The sequence below is a fragment of the Stegostoma tigrinum genome, chromosome 14 (assembly GCF_030684315.1).
Source record: "Stegostoma tigrinum isolate sSteTig4 chromosome 14, sSteTig4.hap1, whole genome shotgun sequence".
NCBI lineage: Eukaryota > Metazoa > Chordata > Chondrichthyes > Orectolobiformes > Stegostomatidae > Stegostoma > Stegostoma tigrinum.
In genome coordinates this window covers 78,320,266-78,347,192 of record NC_081367.1, presented here as the reverse complement: position 1 = coordinate 78,347,192, position 26,927 = coordinate 78,320,266, and the positions used below count along the sequence as shown (strand labels likewise).

General features: G+C 40.5%; 1 protein-coding gene across 7 annotated transcripts in view; it reads right to left on the bottom strand.

Annotated features, from left to right (window-relative positions):
• The window catches only part of mecom (MDS1 and EVI1 complex locus), a 992,273-nt gene that overhangs the window by 289,206 nt on the left and 676,140 nt on the right, over positions 1-26,927 (bottom strand). The window lies entirely within an intron of this gene.

The window sequence follows — 26,927 nt, the reverse complement described above, 5'->3', positions numbered from 1 at the left end:
TGGTAACACGCAGGATGTTGATAATGGGGGAACTCAAAGATGTTAATACCATTTAATGTCAAAATGCAATAGTTAGATTCTCTGTTGGAGATGTCACATGATATTAGGTAATAGTTCAACAGGTTTATTTAAAATCACAAGCTTTTGGAGTACTGCTCCTTTAGCAGGTGTGGCTTTGGAGATGATCATTGTTTTGCACTCATGAGGCATGAATATTATTTGCTGCTTATCAGCCGAATGCTGATGAGAAGGTGCTGTGTTATAAGGACATAGTGTTGCAGGTGGTTGAGAAGTGGATCAAGCTATAACAGAGGGAACATCTCCTATGAAATACTGAAAGGGGAGGAGTAAGAAAGATATGGACATTGGTGGCATTGTTCAGGAGGTGGGCAAATGCAGATTGGCAATGATTGAATATAGAAGCTGATAGAGTACAAGATGCAGATAAGACAAACTAATTGTGAATCTTGGTTTTGTCATTTAATGCTGGTTTCCATCTCATCATTTCCTATTGCTTTTTGATTTTTTTTCCACATTTCATCCATTATGCGTGACTAAAACTGGTTACTTTTCTCTCTCCACAGATGCTGCTAGACCGGTGAAGTAATTCCAGCATTCACAGTTCTAGCTTTGTATTAATTACATGTTCCTGAATATGATGTTCTACCAAACTGCACGATGGCTGGAATCAATGTTTTGTCCAAATCTGTTGTGAGGGAAGGATTGTGACTCATTGTGTTTCTCTCATGGCTACCTATGTCACAACAATAATAATGGGTAGGATTTTAGGAATGGCTTTGAGTTCCCAACACCCCCAAGATAAAATGTGCATGTATTGGCTCAGCAATGCTGCAGAGGGTGGCCTCCAAATTGGGTACCTTTGGGTTTTCTGCCCTCTAGTACAAATGCCCAGAGGGCAGCTGCTCCAAAGTATAAACAGGTCACCATGGCAAAGATGGACCTTGTTGAGACAAGTAAGGCCCCTTGACAATGGAGGCGTGCTTGGAGAGTTGAGGTTAATTATCAGTGTGATTGAGGGGAAGGTCACCTGTGAGGTTTTCCTTTCCATAGTCACCTTTTGAAGCATAGAACCTCTGGTTCTGATTACTACCCCAGTAATTGTGGGAAACTTCCCTCCACTAATGCTGCCAGCCTCTGAAGAGGTACCTGAAAAGTTGAGCTTTTCAGGAAACTGCCCCAGCAATCATAATGGCCCAATATTTTCTGAGAGTATACCCATCACAAACCCTGCACTACTTCCTTTTCCCATCTAACCCAACTATTCTCCCCAGGGCTGGGAAATCCTGCCCTGAATTGCAAAAGAAGTTATTTAGCATTGAAGCATTTTGGGAAATCCTACAGCCACGAAAGAAACTACATGAATGCAAGATAATAAAATGTGAGGCTGGATGAACACAGCAGGGCCAGCAGCATCTCAGGAGCATAAAAGCTGACATTTCGGGCCTAGACCCTTCATCAGAGAGGGGGATGGGGTACGGGTTCTGGAATAAATAGGGAGAGAGGGGGAGGCAGACCGAAGATGGAGAGAAAAGAAGATAGGTGGAGAGGAGAGTATAGGTGGGGAGGTAGGGAGGGGATAGGTCAGTCCAGGGAAGATGGACAGGTCAAGGAGGTGGGATGAGGATAGTAGGTAGGAGATGGAAGTGCGGCTTGGGGTGGGAGGAAGGGATGGGTGAGAGGAAGAACAGGTTAGGGAGGCAGATACAGGTTGGACTGGTTTTGGGATGCAGTGGGTGGAGGGGAAGAGCTGGGCTGGTTGTGTGGTGCAGTGGGGGGAGGGGACGAACTGGGCTGGTTTTGGGGTGCAGTGGGGGAAGGGGAGGTTTTGAAGCTGGTGAAGTCCACATTGATACCATTGGGCCGCAGGGTTCCCAAGCGGAATATGAGTTGCTGTTCCTGCAACCTTCGGCTGGCATCATTGTGGCACTGCAGGAGGCCCATGATGGACATTTCATCTAAAGAATGTGAGGGGTAGTGGAAATGGTTTGCGACTGGGAGGTGCAGTTGTCCCACCCCAAACCGCACCTCAATCTCCTACCTACTGTCCTCCTCCCACCTCCTTGACCTGTCCGTCTTCCCTGGACTGACCTATCCCCTCCCTACCTCCCCATCTATACTCTCCTCGCCACCTATCTTCTTTTCTCTCCATCTTCGGTCTGCCTCCCCCTCTCTCCCTGTTTATTCCAGAATCCTCACCCCATCCCCCTCTCTGATGAAGGGTCTAGGCCTGAAATGTTAGCTTTTGTGCTCCTGAGATGCTGCTGGGCCTGCTGTGTTCATCCAGCCTCACATTTTATTATCTTGGATTCTCCAGCATCTGCAGTTCCCATTATCACTCACACTACATGAATGCAAGTATTTTCTTCTTTTTCTGGTTGTAAGAAAAGTGGTTACTTATTAACGCATACAATAGCAAGGCAAGTTTTCGTACAAAACCACAGAAGTGACAAATGTATTGAGCATTCCTGTTTTACACATGACACTTCTTCGCACCTAGCTGTTCTGCCACTGATCATATGCCCTTGCCTATTATACCTTGGAGATTGACACACTGATCTATGCATTTCAAATGAAAAGAAATCTAGTTTTCTATTAACTGAAACCACAACCAGTTATTCTAATTGGCCTAACAACTACAGTACCAGCCTCAGGGGAAACTATTCCACAAATGCCGTCTCCCATTACTGTCAACAGTTACACCAATCTGATTACATTCACATCAAGGAGGAGTAATTCTCATTTTTCTATAATGATTACTTACCTCATTTAATTGGGAAAAATAAACAATTTAAATGTGAAAGTTAAACACTGGAGAAGATTCTAATCAATGAGATATTCACAAAGACTTCTTTGTTGCTATTTTGAATCCCGTCAGTTTAAACAAAAGGCACTGAATTCAACTGAAAATTACTTCAAACCAAATAATTACTTCAAAACCAAAATTTCAATGATTTTGATAACGGATTCTATCCAAACATTAAGCTGGTTTGGTTTTCACATATGTTCATATGTTGGCAGTATATTTGTAGCATTTTCTAGTTCTTGTCTCAACAGCCAAATATCTTACAATTGGCCAGGAGCAAAATGAAAATGACATTGAATAAATTCCCAAAGCAGATAAAAAATTAAACTTTAAAACACTTCAGACCTGATAACAAGAGCAAACCAATCAATGCCCTTTAGTTTTCAATTGATCTAAATTTATTAACAATTCCTTAGCAAAATGTTAGGTGATGAGTTTGGCTTAAAATCACTCGAAGCTATAATCAAACTATTCCAAATTTGTCTGGCAATTCTAAATCAAAGAATCCCAGTCCACTTCACATCAAATGATTTCAAATTTGTTGAGAATTCCACATTAAACAGTTCCAAATGTACAAATAATTTACTGTCAGATAATTCCAAATTTACCAATTCCTCCAAATTAAAAGGAACCTAAAATCAGCAATAATTCTACATCAGATCATTTCATGCAGACTAATGATTCCACAGTTCTTAACATCCAAACTCAATATTTCAAACAATAGGAACACGGATACAAATATACAGCAGCATTTTCCTGAAGCAGATCACAGAGAATTGATTTCAAAAAGTAATATAATTGTTGGCCAAACACTTCAATCAATTTTCACATGCCAGGTCCTACAAGTAGTAATGAATAGTATGAGTAGTTAACCTAGTTCACTTTGTTGGTTAAGAAGTGAATGTAAAACTGTGACCAAGTTTGGATTCATTTAAAGTTAGAATAGCCAACACATTTAGAACAGAGAAACAGAGGGCTGTCATTGAGTTTGGGAGGTAAATGACCTTGAATTCAATGCAACTAACAAGTTTAAACTAACCAGATAGCTGCACTTTGCTTCTAATTTCAACTCATCATCAATTTCCTATTGTTCAAAATTCTTCAAAATGATTGGCAATTTCTCAGATCATTTCAAGATTGACTATTGCAGATTGAGCTGCTCTAAACAGTTCTATATAAAATCCCACATCAAACTGTTGCAAGCTCATAAAGAAACTCATCAAATCTACATCAGCTGTGGGACCAATTATTCTCAACACAGTGAGTTGCACATCCAAAGACACCAGACTTGCTAATAATTCAGAACAAGTTCCCCATTCAAAAAGATCAAATTTACTTACAGTTCCACAAAATAAATTCATTGATAATTGTGCTACAAATGATTTCAAATTTACTGATAAGTCAATATCAAAATGATAATACTAATAACTATTCCAAACATACACTGTGTTCCAGACTTAGGTGGATTATGTTAAACAAAGCTAAACTCACTGATAATTTCCTGTTGTACTTGCCTATTCCCAATTAAATCAAAGTTCACTGACATTCCCAAGAAAAAAAAATTGATATATGTTGGAAATTCAAATCACCTTTATGAACCTCATGCTGATATAAGAATACACTCAGATTCAAGGAATTACAGAACCATTTCCAAATTTCTGAATGATTTTTCAATAGTATTAATTATTTCGCCTCCTGTTGATCAAATTGCTTATCTTTTAAATCACTGCAACTATATTTGAAACAAATACAAAGAATTCTAATCAAGGTATTACGAAATTTCTCTGGATCTAAGCATCGTAAACAATGGTGGTAAAGCTTTTCCAATTTAACATAATATTTCCTACTGTTCCATATACCACAAACCAAATTATTCCAAAAGATTTATTATTCAACTCTTCCAAATACTTTAATTTCACTTCAATCTATAAAAATATTTCAATAAAATGTAACCCTCAAAACTTATCGAATTGTCCCAAGCCAATTTTCTAAGAAACAAAATGAGACACTGTTTTTCATTAGGTTCTTTTACAAATTCTGTATCAAATGATTGCATTAAATTGGCCACTGAAATATTCTAATCTATTTTGCTGTTGTTCATGTTTTTCAATAAAAAACTCCTGTAACAAAGTGCTCCAAATAATTCCACTTCTACAATTCCAAATAGTTCCATATCTCTCATTTTAAACAATTGGATCTAAACTGGTTCCAAATCATTCAGTCATATTTCTGAGTATGTTTCTGACCAAACTATTGAAGCAGTTCCTGTCAAATTATCCAAGCTATTTATGTAAAATCACTTCAACTTAAAAAGTTTCCAAACGATCACAACTATTCCTTCATAATTTAGTTTTACTATTCTTAACAAATTATTTTCAACATTTCCTTATCAAATTATAGATTTTATTTTAGGATTGGTTTTCAGTTCTGTGGTACACTACCAGATTGATATAAGCAACCGAACAGCTTATGATTCAAACCTGATTCCTACCAAAGGATATCAAAATATTCTGTCATACCAGTCTAAAATGAACAGTTGTTGAAATTACTCAACCATCTCAAACTACTTCAAACGCATTCATAATAAGGAATTTCCTAGATTTGTATCATTTCAATCATCTTAACCTGTTACAAATTGACAAAAATAATAACAAATTATGTAATGAATTTTCTCAAACTATCCAAACAAACAATTGCCTGACAATCTATATCCAGAAATTCCATATTAAACAATTTCATTTCAGATAATATCTTTTCTAAACACATTTCTTGCAAACTATTCAATATAATGCCCAAACAAGCTCATAACTGAACTCACTCAACATAATTATTCAGCGAATAATTCCCACATGAAACTATTTAACATCAAATGTTTCCGTTCTAACTGATTCAAATCAAAAAAACTTTCTTGCAACTGATTTAATAAAACACCTATACCCAATTCTAAAATCCACATTAATGTACTTCAGAAATTCCCTATTCAAATATGTCCCGATATGTACTTGCACAATTGAAGACAAAAATAATCCACGATCAAACAATTTTGTGGTAATTCATTATCACAATGTTCTCCCTGCAAATGACTCAAGATTAGGAATTTTGACAATTCCACAACAGACTATTTTGATAATTCCCAACAAAATTTTCTACGTTAATAATTCATGATCAAACATTCAGATAATTTTGAAACAAATATTTATAATACCACTTATTCTCAAACAATTCATTTTTGACCAGCTCCTAATTAGTCTCTACCAATAATTCTGGAATAATTCACATTCAGGAAATTGCAGTCGAAGTAATTTCCAAACACTTCTTATTGACAAAAATTCCATTAAACTATTCATTTTCAAATGACTGAAAATATAATTAACAAGTTGTTTGGAGTTAAGTCATTCTAAAACTCAAATCGGTTCAAAAATTCAAATAAATTGCCATTATTTTGTTCCACATTCAAATACTCAATCTATTCCAAAAACCTGTTAGCCCTTTCATAATTCTTCAAAAATTCTAATAAACTATAATAATTATAAAAAATGAAACAATTCAAATGTATTCTGATTAGTCAAACACTTTTCAACTTATTTGTCAAAAGAAATATAAGCAAACAAAAATATTTAATCATCGTTTAAATTATACATTAAACTATTGAAATAATTCCCTAAACTACACAAATTCTGCAGTAAACCAGTTCAAACTATTCAATAACAAACTCACCAAATCCATTTAAAAGTTCAAATATTCAAATCTACTTATAATTCTTTAGGCCATTCTATACTGAAAGTATTCAAACAACTAACTTGCAGTGTTTTCCTTGTCAAACTATCCTCCTTCAAACTATTTTGTATTAAATCACCCCCTTTAAAACTATTGCACATCAAATTATTCCTGTCCTCCCACAACCTAGGACATTATTCAACAAACTGTACATCAAACAGTCCAGAAGATTCAGTATATAATACTTCAATATGATTTACATCAGTCTATCCAACTGCTACAAAAAAAATTCAAATATTCAAGCAAATTTCAAAGATATTTTCCAAACAATTCTCAAACTACTTAAAGCAATTCACAGGTCTTCTAAATAATTCCACATGAAACTGCTCCACATAAAACTGCAGATAATGATTTTGATATGTGTATTTTAAACTTTGAGGTTTCATATCACGTATGTTTTGTATATAATTTATTAGATTATTCCAAACAACTTCATATTAAATCATTGCAAAATTTTCCCGAGTGACTGCTATATTTTTGTATCATTCTAAACTCACTAGCAATTCCCTGTTAATTGACTCCCAATTAATTTAAACATCTCATCATCCCATATTAAAAAGTTTCCTACCAAATACACTGAATAATAAATACCAAATTATTTGATTTATATTTTTGTTCTGATTTGATATTGCAAGCTTTTCCAATCAAATTCTTATTCAACTATTCTGAACAATTCTGTTGCAAATGTTGGGAAATTCAATCTGAAATAATTAGTAAGATGGAACACAAGGAGTTCTTCGTCAATTGCTTCCAAACTGTAGACTGTCTAAATATCTATACCACTTCTCCATTTCAATTGTTACAAACCTCCCAAAAGATTTGTGAGAAATCATAAGGAAAACATTGCAGTTCCACTGTATAACAGTTGAAATCCAAATATGAGTTAAAACTTCCGAGTTGCAGGGAGCTGATGTAAATCACAAATATTTAACAAGTTAATTAATAAGAAAGTTGGATAAGGACCAGATGAAACATTTGTCTGAGGGTTATGAAAGATCTTATTAGACATGATTCTTCCCAGGCACTGGGACTAGCCAGGTGCATCACAATTGTCTTTCTCAATCCTGTGCCTTCCTACTTTTCTGGCAAATTGTATCACGGGGCTGTTTATTGTTCCACACCAAATTGCTGTTCCAGAGTCATGAGAATCACAGACACACACAAAACAAAATTAGTTATCAGCAGAATGTATTAGAACTTGAACTAAAATAAATGATTCCCATGTTGTAGAGTGCAAAGACATTGCATGTGACAGAACTGAACTTCCCAGCCCCTAAACGTCTCATGATGAACTCAATGTCTGTGCTGGATGAAATGATCTAATCAGTTTGAGCTGCAATTGGCCACAATTTTCTTGAACTATGAAGAGGGAGAGAAAGAAATCCGGTTTAAACTACTGTGTGGATCTGTTCTGTGCCCAATGTAGTGATCAATGCAGAGGCTCTTCCTCACTATTACTGACTTTGATAATTTGATATGACATCTCAAGAAGAGGAGTTTGCAGCTTTTAATGATGATATATGACACCAATGCTACAATCCCCAATGCAATATTGACCATATGACATAATAGTCTTATTACTGCCTACTGTCTCACAGGAAGAGCGATAGAGTCCAGAAAGTTGCAAACGGTAATAGAATGAAAGATTACTGTTCTCAGGAGTGATATCACAGTAAAATGTCCATTCTCCCATATGTCACAATCAAGACTATTTCATTTTTAAGGTGCTCAATAACTTCTGAAAGGGACAGCATTTACTGTTAATATACTGTCAGGCTTTTGTTAAAAATTAATATAATAAAACTAACAAAGAACAGCTGACTGTATTCAAATCCAATGTTTCTAACCCATTGCCTTCTTTTATCCCTGTTAATTCTATTTCACTTACAAACAATCACACTGAGCAGTTCAATCTGAGTTCTTTGGCACAACTGCATCTGAGCCTATTGATTACAAGTTCCATCATTTTACTTCTGACATAATACTAAAAGAAAAATCAAAAGCCTTGGAACATGGATAAATAAATATGCTTGACATTGCCAGAGCCACACCACATTGAAGCAGATAAAGGGGAGGGACGGGGCAAGTGAGAAATGTAATTAGATTCTATTATAATCAGATGACAATGAAAATGTAGAAAAGAGATAATTATATTATCCATATCTCAGATATCAAAGCCATGGGTGTAGTCAAATGACTCTTGCTGTTGAGCTTATATTTGAGAAATTTCTGGACAGAGAATTCAAAAGTAGTTTTACGCAGTCTCAAGCTGGAGAGACAGCAACGGTAGCTGCCACTCAGGGTTTTTAACTGGCTCAGAGTAAGATATTCTATTGCACCTTGAGGCATTCAATATTTATGTGATATGTGCAGACACATTTAATAACTGTCAACAAGATTTTGAGAGAATCTAATTTGGGATGTTTGGGAATGTCATTATCTTTCCAGACCTCTCGTTTCATCATACTGACTAACGCTGCCATGCTGTAATGTTTTACAGTGCAACCAGCTCTAAGAGAGCATTATCATTCCAGAGAAACAGTTAGGTAGTTTTATGTTGCAGCTTTTTGCAAACATATCATAGTAACCAGTAACTTATTTTTAGGCAATAACTGAAATTACATCAATGTAACTTTACATCATTGCGATTCACACATTAGGAACAGGAAAGAGAAGCTTATTTCATAACTTTCACCATGAGTAGTATATTCTCATTAGTTTTGAGTTCTAATCTGGAGACGAGGAGGAAAACATTAGATATTATTGTGAAATGTAAATGAAAAACATTGATTTAAACTCAGCCTAGTTCATAAACAGTGATTTATTTCATGCTAATAACTGAGCCGCTGGTCAAACTGTTTTGCTCAACATCTTGTAACCTATGATGACAGGAACAAAATTTTATCTCTCCTTTAGAAATTTCCTGGCACTTAGACAACCTTTTACCTCTGGGAGCTGTGGTGAATCCAGCCGAACAGATGGGAGGAAAATATTCTGGCTGGAAGGATCCTAAATTAGTGAAACTGTATCATTTCAATGAAGTTCCTCATTAGCATGTGTATCGTAAGATCATTGGTGAGAGAATTAGATGTGAGAGGAGATAACACAGCGTGGAGCTGGATGAACACAGCAGGCCAGGCAGCAGAGGAGCAGGAAAGCTGATGATTTGGGCTGGGACCCTTCTTCAGAAATTTTCTGAGAAAAGGGTTCTGACCCAAAACTTTGACTTTCCTGTTGCTCTGATACTGCCTGGCCTGCTGTGTTCCTCCAGCTTCATGTTGTTATCTTTGACTCCAGCTGTTTTGAAACTGCAGTTCTTGATAACTCAGACACGGAACAGAGTTACTTTTTACACTTTTTATTATGATCTTGTTCATATTGTCTGGCAGTGGAAAAAGGTTCAATGGTCATATTCTGCAGACACATTCACAAAGGCAATAGTGCAGGGAGACAAGGAAAAATAGGGAATTGAGATCAAGAAGGGAAGATGGCAGCATAGTCTTTCATTCATTCATGGTAAAAATTCAGAATGAACATTCTTGTATTTGAGTCATTAGGTTATGGCTTGAACCCCAAATCCAAAAGCTGAGCTCACAGCCTCGGTTGGCAGTACAGTGCAGTACAGGTGGAGAGCAGCATTGGAAGAGGAGTGTTCAGTAGATGAGATGCAAAACCTTCATAAGTGGATAGAATATAGAACATAGAACATTACAGCGCAGGACAGGCCCTTCGGCCCTCGATGTTGCGCCGACCTGTGAACTAATCTAAGCCCATCCCCCCACACTATCCCATCATTATCCATATGCTTATCCAAGGACTGTTTAAATGCCCGTCATGTGGCTGAGTTAACTACATTGGCAGGCAGGGCGTTCCACGCCCTTACCATTCTCTGAGTAAAGTACCTGCCTCTGACATCTGTCTTAAATCTATCACCCCTCAATTTGTAGCTATGCCCCCTTATACAAGCTGACATCATCATCCTCGGAAAACGACTCACACTGTCCACCCTATCTAATGCTCTGATCACCTTGTATGTCTCTATTAAATCTCCTCTCAGCCTCTTTCTCTCCAATGACAACAGACCCAAGTCCCTAAGCCTTTCTTCATAAGGCTTTCGCTCCAGACCAGGCAACATCCTAGCGGAGGCTTGGGGACCGCTTTGCAGAACACCTCCGCTCATTTCGCAATAAACAACTGCACCTCCCAGTCGCGAACCATTTCAACTTCCCCTCCCATTCTTTAGATGACATGTCTATCATGGGCCTCCTGCAGTTCCACAATGATGCCACCCGAATGTTGCAGGGACAGCAACTCATATTCCGCTTGAGAACCCTGCAGCCCAATGGTATCAAGTGGACTTCACCAGCTTCAAAATCTCCCCCTCGCCCACTGCATCCCAAAACCAGCCCAGTTCATCCCCACCACCCACTGCATCCCAAAACCAGCCCAGCCTGTCTCTGCCTCCCTAGCCTGTTCTTCCTCTCACCCATCCCTTCCTCCCACCCCAAGCTGCACCTCCATTTCCTACCTACCAACCTCATCCCACCTCCTTAACCTGTCCGTCTTCCCTGGACTGACCTATCCCCTCCCTACCTCCCCACCTATACTCTCCTCTCCACCTATCTTCTTTCCTCTCCATCTTCGGTCCGCCTCCCCCTCTCTCCCTATTTATTCCAGAACCCTCACCCCATCCCCCTCTCTGATGAAGGGTCTAGGCCCGAAATGTCAGCTTTTGTGCTCCTGAGATGCTGCTTGGCCTGCTGTGTTCATCCAGCTTCACATTTTATTGTCTAACATCTTGGTAAATCTCCTCTGCACCTTTTCGAATGCTTCCACATTCTTCCTGTAATAAGGTGACCAGAACTGCACGCAATATTCCAAATGAGGCCACACTAGCGTTTCGTACAGTTGCAGCATGACATCACAGGTCTGAAACTCAATCCCTCTACCAATAAAACCTAACATACTGTAAGCCTTCTTAACAGCACTATCAACCTGGGTGGCAACTTTCAGGGATTTATGTATATGGACACCAAGATCCCTGTGCACATCTACACTACCAAGAATTCATATTTTTAGATTCATATTAGATTTCCTACAGTGTGGAAACAGGCCCTTCAGCCCAACAAGTCCACACCGCCCCTTGAAACATCCCACCCAGACCCATGCCCCTATAACCCACACACCCCTGAGCACTACAGGCAATTTAGCATGGCCAATCCACATAGCCTGCTCATCTTTGGACTGTGGGAAGAAACCGGAGCACCCGGGGGAAACCCACGCAGACATGGGGAGAACGTGCAAACTCCACACAGACAGTCACCCGAGGCTGGAATCGAACCCGGGTCCCTGGCGCCTTGAGGCTGCATTGCTAACTACTGGTGTTCTGCCTTCCTATTATTCCTCCCAAAGTGAATCGCCTCACATTTATCCGCACTGAACTCCATTTGCCACCTTTCAGCCCAATTCTGCAGTTTATCCAAGTCTCCCTGCAACCTGCAACATTCTTTCACACTGTCCATCACTCCACCAACTTTAGTGTCATCTACAAACTTACTAACCCATTCACCTATGCCTGCGTCCAAGTCATTGATAAAAATGACTAACAGCTGTGTCCCCAAAACAGATCCTTGAGGCACACCACTAGTAATCGGAGTCCAGGCTGAATATTTTCCATCAACCACCACTCGTTGCCTTCTTACAGAAAGCCAGTTTCTAATCCAAACTGCTAAATCTCTCTCAATCGCATGCCTTCGTATTTTCTCCAATAGCCTACCATGTGGAAGCTTATCAAAGGCTTTACTGAAGTCCATGTACACCACGTCAACTGCCCTATCTTTATCCACATGCTTGGTCACCTTCTCAAAAATCTGAGTGGTTTGTGAGACACAACCAGTCCTTGACGAATCCATGCTGACTATCTCCAATCAAATTGTTGCTTGCTCGATGATTATAAATCCTATCTCTTCTAATCCTTTCCAAAACTTTTCCTACAACAGACAAGAGATATCCTTCCAAGAAAACGCCTAAGGCACATTGTTGGATAGAGGCATGAAATATTTGCTCTACATTTCACTATGTTCAGGACTGATGGGCTCTCTTTCAGCTTCATCTTTCTACATTTTTTCTGATTCTCAAAACTGTTCAAAATGGGGGTGGGTAGTGGTGCCAATGGAAAAGCTTTTCACTCTTTTACTATTTTTTTCATCACTGCAAGATACACAAGACAATAAAATCATTCATTCATTCATTCATTCAACAACCATGTACATTCTGGGAAAATCTGATGATGACGACATCTGTGAGCAAAGTGGAAATTGTTCCTTACCCCATCGTTAGCATCAAATTGAATGGGGTAAAAACACTTTACACTAAAGGAATCTTGTGTTCTATTCATCAGTCCTCTCCGTTATGTTTGAAGCAAGTGTCCTGAGCTTGTAGACTATCCACAAGGTATCTCAAAATTGGCAAAATGATCTAGACATTCCGAAACAGAAACCAGTCAACTGCAAACAGATATAACTGACCAGGAAAAGACTTGTTTGTTCAATGGTAAAGCTGGAATATGGAAATTCTTGGGTTCAAAGAGCATTTATTGTAAACAATGAAAACTTTCATATTTTGCTCTGTAAGACAAACTGAACTATGCTCCACCTCCTGATTCACAGGCTTCATGATTTCTTTTCAATTTTAGTTTGAAATGTGACGCAAATATTTGTAATAGCAAGGCTGATCAACAACAGGCTGCATAGCAACAGTTGCAGCAAAATGATCTCCCATGTCGAAGCTTAATTAATGAGCTATACCAAATCCCATCAGATGGCTGTAAAAGTTCATGCAAATCTTTACTCTTTGAAAAAACCTATCTGTGCACAGAAAGATCAAGTACGTAGTTGCCAAACAGTTGGGCAAACTGCGAAAGAACATAGACAAGAGACTGAGTTCTACTTTTTTCATAAAAGAAGACAGTTCAATCTACTTACAATTGAGTGATATCCAGGCAACACACATGGTGTTTGCACAGCAGGATGCAGCATGCTGCCTTGATGCAGGTGCTGCTGATTAGGGACTTATTTGAACAGGCAGCTCCAATGTCTTAGCAGCATTCTGCTGAGAAACTGGTCTGGGCTGCTTCCTCACTCCCGCTAATTCACCTCCTGCCCTAGATCTGCAATTGTGCGGCTGAAATTCACTCACATTAAACAACATCACTCAGCAGTTGTCAAAAAACCCAGTGTTTTTAAGATTCCCTCAGTACTTTATTTTAAAACTTGCTCCTGCATCGTAACAAGTAGTAAAAACATGCCTCAGAGAACTTGACTTCTTATTTTAAATCTATTTCCAAATTAGGTCTGGCTCTCTCACTTCCTTTTCAAAGCCTTCTAGTCCACACACATCACTATTCACTATTAAGGAGGGTGACCTGATCATCACTATAAAAAGTGTATTCCAGGATTCTGACACCTATCACACACCGTAAATCAAGTGGAGAGCATGCAGGAGAGGGAACAGAAGGTTAGAGGCAGCATGTGCTGGAGATGAAAGCAGGAAGAAGATGGAATAAGAGAGAAAAAAAAGAGGAAAGTGAAAATGAAATAAGAGACAAAAAAAGGAAGTCAACGATAGAGGGGGGGGAGGAAAAGGTAGGCCAGACCCAATCTCCAAAGACTGTCCAAATCTCTTATTTATATCTGCCAGTAAAGGCTCCCTGATTGGCCCAGGTTAACAGCTCCAGTCAGGAATTTTGATTAGAGATAGGGAACTGCAGATGCTGGAAAATCCAAGATAACAAAGTGTGGAGCTGTATGAACATAGCAGGCCAAGCAACATCTCAGGAGCACAAAAGCTGATGTTTTGGGCCGAGACCCTTCATCAAAGAGGGGGATGGGGAGAGGGTTCTGAAATAAATGGGGAGAGAGGGGGAGGCGGACCGAAGATGGATAGAGGAGAAGGTAGGTGGAAAGGAGAGTATAGGAGGGGAGGTAGGGAGGGGATAGGTCAGGAGGATGGGATGAGGTTAGTAGGTAGGAAATGGAGTTTCATGCTCAATGAGAATGCCTGGCTGGCCTGGTTCCGTTCATCAGACTTCCACTGAAAATTGATATGAAATACATGGAGAGATGAGATCAGAAACCGATTTTAGATTTGTGCCTCACTTTGAAGTTACCAATGGGCTGCAAAAATGAAATGGTAAAGACTAATGGGCATATCATCCTGGGGGTGGGAGTGAGCTAAGAGAAAGGAAGCACCCTGCTACTGTCCATAGCTGGCAGTAGGCTCATATGCAAAGGGGCATTAGATAATCCCTAGGGAAGGCCTGAGATGAGCAAAAACAAAAATTCAACAGGTCTGGCAGCATCTGTGAAGGGAAAAAACAGAGTTAACGTTTTGAGTCCGGTAACCCTTCCTCGTGAGATGAGCACATGGTTTCCTTGAGCCCAAAGGAAGGAGATTTCTTGGGTTGCCCCAATGATCATTTAAAGGCCATTAATGCTCCATCCATTAGGATCTTACCTTAGTACATTTGTGCCCTCCAATAGACAGAGAGTCTTTAATTTTCTTATTTAAACAGTCTTACATCTGTGGCAGGTGAGGGTAAATGTTAATTTATTCATTTAAATACCTGCCTGCATGTTACATCAGATAGAACCTGGGGACCAGAGGATTGCTTTAGGTAGGTATGCCCACTTTTAAATTCTGGTCATCTCCTCAGAGAAAAATTGATTCTGGCAAGATGGTGGCAGGGTAAGTCACTCCATTTGGAGCTCCACTCTGCTTGATAGTTTTCTTTCTCTTTCTTTGTCCTTTTTTTTCCTCCCTTCTTCCCTCTCCCTCTGTAGTAATCCTATTCCCCACCCTCCACCCCCTTTTAACTACCTACCTGAGGAGTTGGGAAGCAGTTAGGTCATGACTGAGAGCCATGTGGCAGGAGATCCTTCTTTATTCCTTTACTTATTCATGGGATGAGGGCATCACTGAACATTTATTGCTCATTCCTAGTTACCCAAAGGGCAGTTTAGAGTCAACCGCATTGTTGTGGGACAGCTGAATGCATGGATTGGGTCCTGCAGCAATAGCAGATTGGCTGGATCTGAGTGGCCCACGCTCAATGAGGCAGACCTGAGCGGGGCTCTGGCAGAGACACATCAAGGGCTCGAACACTCAGAGTGGGGCTCTGGTAGCAGCAAGGCATGGGCTGGAAAGCCCAGAACAGGACTCTGGCAGAGGCATGTCGAAGGCTGGAAAGCCCAGAGCGGGATTGCAGCAGTAGAAAGAAAAATTGTACTCTCAAGTTTTTTTTTCCCCTTGTCTTATTCTAAGTTAATGTGCATGGCTCCATGTATGGCAAAGGTACATACTTTCACTGTATATATGATTCAATTCAATTCCACTCAACTACTGTATCAGAGGATTAGATAGGGTGGACAGTGAGAGTCTTTTTCCGAGGATGATGACTTCAGCTTGTGCGAGGGGGCATAGCTACAAATTGAGGGGTGATAGATTTAAGGCAGATGTCAGAGGCAGGTTCTTTACTCAGAGAGTGGTAAGGGCGTGGAATGCCCTGCCTGCTGATGTAGTTAACTCAGCCACATCAGGGGCATTTAAACAGTCCTTGGATAAGCATATGGATGATGATGGGATAGTGTAGGGGGAGGCAGTTAGATTAGTTCACAGGTCGGCGCAACATCAATATGTTCTATGTTCTACGTATGTTGAATTGTAGCTCCTCACCCCTAACAGCTGGTGCTTTTGACATATGTCTGAATGTATGGAACTACAACTTCCACATTATGTTCATTCTGTTTAATTGTGTTGGTATGCTTTATCATATGAAAAGGTGTTACATGAATGTGACTAGTTGTTGTTGCCTAGATCAATGAACAACCAAGTTTGTGCCCACTTAAAAACCTTCTCTAAAAGAAACAAATGCTGACTTTAGCTCCAGCTTGAACACTCAACCTTATCCCACCATCACTGTTTAGCCTTTCCTTAAACGGGTGAATCTGTAAGTAATTTCACCAATTCCCATCACATTGTTTATAGAGAGTGAAGCCTCTCAAACTTCATGCCTCAAGAGTGTGTACACAAAACAGACAGTCTGATAGAGCAGAGTGTATTAGATTACGAATTGTTTGACAAGATTCCTCTGCCTCTTCCATTCAGACAGGAAGCAGTCAGTTTATTAATGCATAGGTTAAGACCTAGCTGATGTTACTGCCGATACTTTTAAGCACTGAAATATATGTTGAGTAAAAGCGCATATAAACCACTCGACTAACTTGGGATTTGTGTAACTTTACTTTTCATAACAAATCTTGAGTTGAGACAGTAAGTACGAAATAAAATAAATCAAGGACAGGAACGTGTAGAGTGCTCTGTTCACACAGGGGAGACCAGTAGTTACATGTGGAACACATTGCAAAGTCTAGTACTGTACCTATTCTTCTTCGATTCAGCAGTTCTTCATGAACTGCATGGATATCAGTTCTGATGCACTCTAACCCTTCCAGAAGGTCATTAGAAATAGGAACAGCAGTACGCTGTTCAGTCCCTTGAGCCTGCTCCACCATTCAATGGGATCATGGCTGATCCAACACTCCTCATGTCCATTTTTCTGCTCTTTCCCCATAACCCTTGATTCCTCTTCCATTCATGAATCAATCTCAGCCTTAAACATACACAAGGTCTCTATTTGTTATCAACTCTTTGTCTGTCCAGCTGCTCTTCTCTCACTTTGGACTCTATCTTATCGTTTACTCCCTACCCTATTCCCCTCCCCTTTCTTCTGCATATGAACTGATGTATTCCCAGCCACCATCAGTTCTGAGGAAGGGTCACTGGACCCGAAACATTAACTTTTTCACTTCATGGATACTGCCAGATCTGCTGAGTTTTTCAGGCAACTTTGTTTTTGATTCTACTCCTGCAGCTCTCTGTGGCAAGGACTTCCAAAGACTCTTAATCCTCTGAGAGAAGAAATTTTTCCTTATCTCAGTCTTTAGGCACCCTTTTATTCTGACATTATGCCCTCTAGTCCTAGAATGTGCCATGAGGGAAAATATCATCTCAGAATTTACTTTGTCAAGCCCCTTAAGAATCCAATATCTTTCAATAAGGTAGTCTCTTATTCTTCTGAACTTAAATGAATGGAGAACCAATCTATTCAGCCTTTGCTCGTAAGACCATATCAGAGATCAACTTAGTGAACCTTCTCTGAACTTCGTCTAAATAAATAATATCCCATTGCACTTGTTTCATTGTACAATGTTTATAGACAGTTCTGGTATCCAATCTTTGGGAAAACATCTCTGAATATTGCACTTTTGGTTTTAATACTAAGAATTATGTTCAACATATTCTTATTCAATCAGAACCATTTTGCAATATCCTTATCCTGAAGAAAATATTGAATATTCACGCAAAATACCCGAGACAGTTGTACACCACAAGACTGTATCAAATCCAAGTAAAATGTATTGCTCACAAGAGCTTAATGCTTGCCTGTAGGAAACATTGTGACGTTTACTACAAATGATAATCTGACTCTGTAAGGGGCTACAGTTTGCTTTATCACTCGATTCTGATTTGGACTTTACTCAGTGTGCTAACAGTGGCAAATTAAATCTCTCCATGTGCCTTATTTTCTATTTAATAGTTTTGAAGTGGTCCTGATTAGCATACAAGGATGAGTAGAGTTACAAAGAATCATAGAATCTAACAGCAAAGAAAGAACTCATTCAGGCCATCATCTCTGCTATGATTGAAGAGCCAACCAGCCAGTTCCCACTTCCAGTTTGTACTTGGAAGCTCTGAAGTTTAAAACACTTCAAGTATATATCCAAGGACCTTTTAAATCTAAGAAGGGTTTCAGACTCCACTATCCTTTTAGGTAATGAGTTCTAGGTTCCCAGTACCCTCTGGGTGAGTGGGGTTTCTCAACTCTAATCCTTCACCCACTTAAGGCCACAGCTTATTGACATCTCTGAAGAGGTAAATAGGTCCTTCTTATGCATTCTATTTAGGCCCTTCATAATTTTCTCCATCTCAATTAAATCTCTTCTCAACCGCATCTTTATCAATTCTTTTCCCATTGCTAAAATTTTCCTATCCTGACAACATGCTTCAAATTCATTTTGTGCACTTTATGTTACAATTATAGCCTTCAATAATACAGAGACCAGAACTGTCCAGAATGGTCTAGCTGTAGTCTAAGTCATATCATATACAGTTTGAAAGCATTATCTCTTTGCTCATGCTCTGCGTTGAACACGTTGATTTACGAGGTCAATTCCCAGAATGGCGGGACTATCATATGTTGAAAGATTGGAGCGACTGGGCTTGTATACACTTGAGTTTAGGAGGATGAGAGGGGATCTGATTGAGACGTATAAGATTATTAAGGAATTGGACACTCTGGAGGCAGAAAGCATGTTTCCGCTGATGGATGAGTCCAGAACCAGAGGACACAGTTTAAAAATAAGGGGTAGGCCATTTAGAACAGAGTTGAGGAGAAACTTCTTCACCCAGAGAGTAGTGGATATATGGAATGCTCTGCCCCAAAAGGCAGTGGAGGCCAACTCTCTGGATTATTTCAAGAAAGAGACAGATAGAGCTCTTAAAGATAGTGGAATCAAGGGTTATGGGGATAAGGCAGGAACAGGATACTGATTGTGGATGATCAGCCATGATCATAATGAATGGTGGTGCTGGCTCGAAGGGCCGAATGGCCTACTCCAGCACCTATTGTCTATTGTCTATTGACTACCAATTGAACTGATTTGAATTAGTTTTATTGTCATGTGCACTCCAAAGAGTGCAGTGAAAAGTTTGCAATGTCACCAGATATGGTACCATCTTGGGTGCAAATACCTGGCTACAGATATTTAAACATTTTTTACAAAATTGAAAGAATAATAAGTAAAAATCCAGCATAAGAATAAAATGGAAAAAAATGTACTCAAATTACAGTCCTTTCCACCCCAGTCCATGCCAGCACTTAACCTCCAGACTGCACTGGGCCAAGACGCCGGGCCACAACAGGCTTCAAACTTCAAGGCCTCCCTGCAGTGGCCTCCACCCCAGGACTCGCCTCCCCCTCCTCAACTGCATTATCTATCTTTGCTGCTACCTTCCGGGCACGCACTCCAAATTTCTTGTGTTCGGTTTCTCAATATCCAACCATTTATTTTTATTCTCTTACACTTTTTAACTTCCACTTGCCACTTTTCTGTCTACCTGAAATGATTAATTGATATTTCTCTGTAGGCTTCCTCGCCTAGAATAAAAGGGGTGTAATATAGCCCATTTCAAACTGAATGACACATTGTTCTGGTGATAGGATTAAAAGGCTGATTTTCAGACACAAAATCACCCACAAAAAGTCTGTTCTCACAGAAACTGAGATAGTTGGAGAATCTCAGCAGGTCTTACAACATCTGTGGAGAGAAAAACAGTCAATGTTTTGAGTCCAGTGACTCTTCTTCAGAACAGGAGTTCTGCAGTTTTAAAGAAAGAGGCCTGAAACATTAACACTGCTTCAATCCATAGATGTGGCAAGATCTGCTGAGTTTCTCCAACATTTTCTGTTTTTGTTTCAGATTTCCAGCTTCTACAGTTCCGTTTTCAATAAATTTGTTGTTACATTGTTCCAATGATGAGATATTGGAAAATTGACAATAGAGTACATGCTGAGTACAACTGGGTATAAATATAGAACTTATGGCCAAGATGAGAGGGGGCTCAGAGCCCTTCAGTCTGTTCAGCATATCTGGGTTGGTGTGTTAAGAGGGGGGCAAGACAGGACATTGGATCACGGAAAAATGAGCCTGGAGAAATGGGAAAGAAAGAAACAGATGGTGGAGGAAATGAATAGGTATCTTGGATCACTCTTCATGGTGGAAGACACCCAATACCACACCAGAACTTCAGGTGAGTTGGGGGACAGAGCTGAATGTAGTGGCCATCACCAAGGAGAAGGTGCTGGGGAGGCTGAAAATTTGAAGGTGGGTAAGTCACCCAAACAGAACGGATGACACCTTGGGGTTCTGAAGGACATAGCTGAGGGGATTGTGGAAGTATTAGTGGTGGTCTTTCAGGAATCATTGGAGTCAGGGAGGGTCCTGGGGACTAGAAAATGGCTAATGTGACACCCCCACGAAAGAAGGGAAGGAGACAGAAGAAGGGAAATTATAGATCAGTTAGCCTGACTTCGGTCAGTGCTTTATTCTTTATTGTTTCACAGGATGATGATGTCACTGTCTAGGCCAGCATTTATTGCCCATCCCTAATTGCCCAGAGGGCAGTTAAGAGTCAACCACATTGCTGTGTTCCTGGAGTCACATGTAGGTCAGACCAGGTAAGGATGGCTGTTTCCTTCCCTAAAGGACATTAGTGAACCAGATGGGTTTTCTGACAGTCAAAAATGGGTTCACAGTCATCGTTAGATTCTTAGTTCCAGACAGTTATTGAAATCAAATTCCTCCATCTGCCATAGTGGTATTCAAACCCAGGTCCACAGAACAGTATCTGGGGCTCTGGATTAGCAGTCCAGCAATAAAACCATTAGGCTAGTGGCTCCCCTATGGTAAGAGCTTAGTTTTCTTATTAAATGTGAGATCGCTGAATACTTGGAAGTGCATGGCAAAATACGGTTGAATCAGCTTGGTTTCATTAAGCGTAGGTCATGCCTGACAAATCTAAATTTTTCGGGAAAGTAATGAGGAAGATAGACAAAGGAGAACCAGTGGACATGATCTATTTCGATTATTTGACAAGTGCCAGACAGTGGATGCTAAATCAGCTAAGAGCTCAAGGTGTGAGGGACAAATTACTGGCATGGATACAGGATTGGCTGACTGGCAGAAATCAGTGAGTAGGGATAAAGGGGTCGTTTTCCGGCTGGCAGCCGGTAACTAAGGAGTTCCATAGGGGTCAGTGTTGGAGCCACAACTATTCACATGACACATTAATGATCTGGATGAAGGAACTGAGGGCAACATTGATAGATTTACAGATGACACAGACACATGAGGGGTCATAGTTTTAAGCTGGTTGGTGGAAAGTATCGAGGGGATGTCAGAGGCAGGTTCTTTACGCAGAGAGTTGTGAGAGCATGGAATGCGTTGCCAGCAGCAGTTGTGGAAGCAAGGTCATTGGGGTCATTTAAGAGACTGCTGGACATGTATATGGTCACAGAAATTTGAGGGTGCATACATGAGGATCAATGGTCGGCACAACATTGTGGGCTGAAGGGCCTGTTCTGTGCTGTACTGCTCTATGTTCTATGTTCTATGTCTATGAAGGGACAAGTGACAATGGGAACTGCAGATGCTGGAGAATCCAAGATAACGAAATGTGAGGCTGGATGAACACAGCAGGCCCAGCAGCATCTCAGGAGCACAAAAGCTGATGTTTCGGGCCTAGACCCTTCAGAGAGGGGGATGGAGTGAGGGTTCTGGAACAAATAGGGAGAGAGGGGGAGGCGGACCGAAGATGGAGAGAAAAGAAGATAGGTGGAGAGGAGAGTTTAGGTGGGAGGTAGGGAGGGGATAGGTGAGTCCAGGGAAGACGGACAGGTCAAGGAGGTGGGATGAGGTTAGTAGGTAGGAGATGGAGGTGCGGCTTGGGGTGGGAGGAAGGGATGGGTGAGAGGAAGAACAGGTTAGGGAGGCAGAGACAGGTTGGACTGGTTTTGGGATGCAGTGGGTGGAGGGGAAGAGCTGGGCCGGTTGTGTGGTGCAGTGGGGGGAGGGGACGAACTGGGCCGGCCCCGGGATGCGGTGGGGGAAGGGGAGACCCCGAAGCCGGCGAAGTCCACATCGACACCACTGGGCCGCAGGGCTCCCAAGCGGAACACGAGCCGCCGTTCCCGCAACCCTCGGGCGGCACCACCGTGGCACTGCAGGAGGCCCACGAAGGACACACCATCCAAAGAATGGGAGGGGGAGTGGAAATGGTTTGCGACTGGGAGGCGCAGCCGTTTATTGCGAACCGAGCGGAGGTGCTCCGCAAAGCGGTCCCCAAGCCTCCGCCAGGTCTCCCCAATGTAGAGGAAGCCACGTCGGGTACAGTGGACTTTCCACATTAAACAGAGGTTCGCCTGCACGTCTGCCAATGTGGTACACTGCATCCGCTGTGCCCGGTGTGGCTTCCTCTACATTGGCTTGTCATAGGAGGAACAGGTGGGAACTCTGGGTTTGGACTTAATGGAGTTTAGAAGGACGATGGGAATCTCATTGTAACCTATATAATTCCAAGAGGCCAGGATAAAGTGGACATGGAGAAGTTGTTTCTAATAATAGGAGTGACCAGGACCCAAGGGCACAGTCTCAGAGTGAAAGGGTGACCCTTTCAAGTGCCTTTACACATCACCTGCTATTAGTCACTCACAGTCCCCATTAACAACTATTCACCCTCCCAGACAACAAAGTGTGGAGCTGGATGAACACAGCAGGCCACGTAGCATCTTAGGAGCACAAAAGCTGATCTAGGCCTGAAATGTCAGCTTTTGTGCTCCTGAGATGCTACTTGGCCTGCTGTGTTCATCCAGCTCCACATTTTGTTGTCTCGGATTCTCCAACATCTGCAGTTCCCATTATCTCTGATACAATTCACCCTCCCAGCCTGATCGTTGTCAACTCTTTGTCTGTCCAGCCTCTCTTCTCTCCCTTAAGACTCTATCCTATCATTTACTCCCTAACCGCTTCCCTTCCCCTTTTTTCTGTATATAAACTGATGTTTTCCCAGCCACCATCAGTTCTGAGGAAGGGTCATCGGACCTGAAACAGTAACTCTGCTTTTTCCTTCACGGATGCTGCCAGACCTGCTGAGCTTTTCCAGCAACTTTGTTTTTGTTTCTGCCCTCTATACATCCTGGTTTTAAATAAAACTCTGAAAAGAAATACAGTAGGCAGCTGCGATCCAATAACAGCCATTTTACATATCAACCAAAGTCAAAATAATATCCATTATATTCATGGCTTCATAGTAAACATGAAAAATGTCATTCTTGTCATCAGAATCATCACATCACTGGGTCAGTCTCTAAAATAATACATAATCTATTGCAGGGAATTTGGTTAGGGCCTTCTGCTTGTTATTTAGAGTTTGAATTGTTTTAGTCAAATGTCAAAGTCAATATGGAGTTGCAGAGCTGGTGCTGGTGTTATCCACTATGATTCACTATGCAATTAGCCCCTAAATTTAACCAGGGGCTGCTCAGGGAGACATTGAATGAAAATGAGGCACTTTCTCCTGGAGGGCAAGAATTGCCCATTTTACTGTCAGTGTGTCAAACATTACTCAGCAACCAGGTGACAATACCACCAGCAGGAGCCTGCGATCATGGAAAACTGAATGTGTAAAGGGCAGGGAGAAAGGAATATAAAAAAGAAAAGGAGAAAATTAAGAGAAAAGAAAATGCCTAACTGGTTTCAGAACCTAAGTTAACAGGCCACTCACTGGCAGAGCACAGCCAGGTGTGAGAATATAACTTGCCAAAAAAATACTAAAGGACTAGTTCTCAATTTTAACTTTCTATCCTCCTGTGATTACAAGGCAAAACGACACTTGTCTTGGTCTGCATATCCTCAATTATATGGAAAAAAATGTTCTGTGATATATTATAAGCAATATCCCAGCTTTGTGACAATTGTCTGATAAGGGATGCAGGAAATGTCAAACAGAATGTTCTAGTCTTGGGACTTCAGACCATACTTTACCATAAGTAGAACAAAGGGTTTGGTAAACAGCTTGGATATATTTACCTAAGTGTATAATTTGTGTCTGTGTATATCGCAGCTTTCATCAGCACTTACTCGATGCACTCCTGTTAAAGTGTATACATTGCATTGTATATTCTTCTTAAGTGTATGAACTTTGCCTTCACAATATATTAATCCCTGGTTAATACAGAATGTAGATCATCAGTAATGCCCTGTCATTCAAGCTTTTTCAGTTGTCTCCATCTGCAGAAAAAGGGAATGATATTAAAAATACCCAATTTCTTTCAGTGGTGTCCGGTGCTTAAGGATGCAACACCCACAATGCAAAAATCTTGTGGCAGCCAGGTATTTGTGATTAATATAACTGCTTCTGGAGGAACAATATTTTGTACAAGTTTTCTTTTCTTCTTGTTAAGACTCCACCCTGCTGTGATCCCTTTTCCAACATTTAATTCATGTGCTTCAGTCACTAATGTACAACTTGATTGCCACAAGATGCATGGGAGCAGAGTGGGTTGATCAATCTTACGATTCTGCTTCATTTTCTCACTGGCTTCTCTCTCCCACTTAGATAGAAATGGGGGGCTTTCCATTTGGTCAGAGTGAAACCCAAAGAATGAATCTGCATCTTATTGCTGTGTGCTTCGATCGGTTTTTGAATGGGCTTATTAGACAGCTGGGCCTCCCAGAAAATAATCCTTCCATGAAGGAAGTATTTTAATTTGCTTACAAATATTAATGCTTTGTTTATATGTACGCTTAAGAGGTTATCAATAAAGAGTAACATCCAAAGCCAGTATTGTGTCTCAAAGTGCTGTTATAAGCTTTCAAGCTCTTGATCCTACTTTTTTGCTGGCCCTTAAGGTGTTTAGAAGTAAAGTTAAAGAGAAGCATTTCAGCCATAGGGATGATTGAACGGAGAAAAAGGTGGGGGAGGGGAGAACAGTCCCCCTGATAGACCAATTTCCCAGTGCTACATCGGCAGTGGGATTGATTGATGAATCCATGCTCTGTCGTGAGCCACCCCTTCAGAGCTGATCACATAAGTACTCATTCAGCTCAAATTTTGCTTCACAAGCCTCAGACAGCTTTGTTCTGTCACAGATATCATTGGAGAGAAAATGCTCCATTACTCACACTTAATTAACTTTACCAGGCTCTACTGGAACCAATATGGGCTCAGACTAAATCCCTGGATTTAACTAGGATTCCTTGCTTCGAAAAAACACAAACTGCACTTAGTGAGTTTTCTTAGCTTCCTGCTTGTCATACATAGGATTGCTCCCTTTTTAAAAACTTTTCTGACAAAGGCAAATCCAAAATAAACCACCTCTGTTTCTTTTTATTCCTCACCCCTCTCCTTCCCTCCAACCAACTGAGACACAAACTAGTTTTTTTGTTAGTTGAAATAATTAATTTTATATTTTAAGAAAACAATCAGTGAAAGAACACACAAATTTCAAACTGAATGTAGTTAAAGACTTTTTCTCCTGAGATTACACTGATTTCATTGGCCTCAGGGTAGCAACAAGCTCTCTGCTTTGATGTGATTGCAGAGAGCTGCACTCCACAAGTGTTGCTTAATGATAAGTTTTTTTTAAACTTTTTTCTTTTGATGAAGAATGAGTGGCAGTGGGCAAAGAGATTTTACAATAACCTGTTCTTGAAACGCTATGTGATAGCTGTGTTGGAATTTCACTTTGTAGGGAGAGAGCAGAGTTGAAAGAGCTCAGTTAAGGCATCAGCCCACTGTACAGCAGATATTTGTTATTTCTTTTCTCTGGTAGAAGTCTTTTTTTGTTATGTTTTACACAGGCCTTGGACTCTGGCCTGCTTAATCAACACTCCTGTTGACTGCTGAGGTGGTAAGATGGAAATGGAAGTGACCACTTCAAGCTGTTCACCATTAGCAACCAGCTGGTCCATTTCAGACGCTCTGGCACTTTGACATCCTAACAAATCTATCCTGTAAATCCTACGATATGGGATTCATTAAGATGCTGCTTAGAGTTATCTGGGAAAGGTGTAATCAGCTTTCAATCCAGCAACAATGCTTTTAACACTTTGACCGCCAAATATTTCTGCAGCAATCAGCCACTTGCAGCACAGATCAGAATCCTGGCTGTGAAAAGATCTTAAAATTCTGAACCATTACCAGATAGAAAAATGTTAGGTACTGCAAAAAAACGTAGATGTGTTTTGTCAGTCTGTGACTGTATTACAGTGTAACTTAATAGTAACTGTTCATGGACAATCTAAAGATACAAGTTTGACCCTAGCATCATGTTACAACCTTGCAAAGCTGTTTTCAACTATCTAAATCTCTTGGATTAAACAGATAATCTAATTTTGACAATATTAATTATATTGGAATTATAAAACAGTAACTCAGTTAAACCATTTTCATGGTCCCGTACATCTGGGCTCCATACAAACAAATGTTAGCTTACACCCAAGGCAACTGAACTCCAGCCAGGATTTTAACATTCATTCCTTGAATCAGTAAAACCAATTCAGAAAAATCATCCTTCTGGTTAGCTTGAAACTAAGTGTACCATGCTAATAAATTCTTATTTTCATGTTCTAAATTTAGTTTATAACAT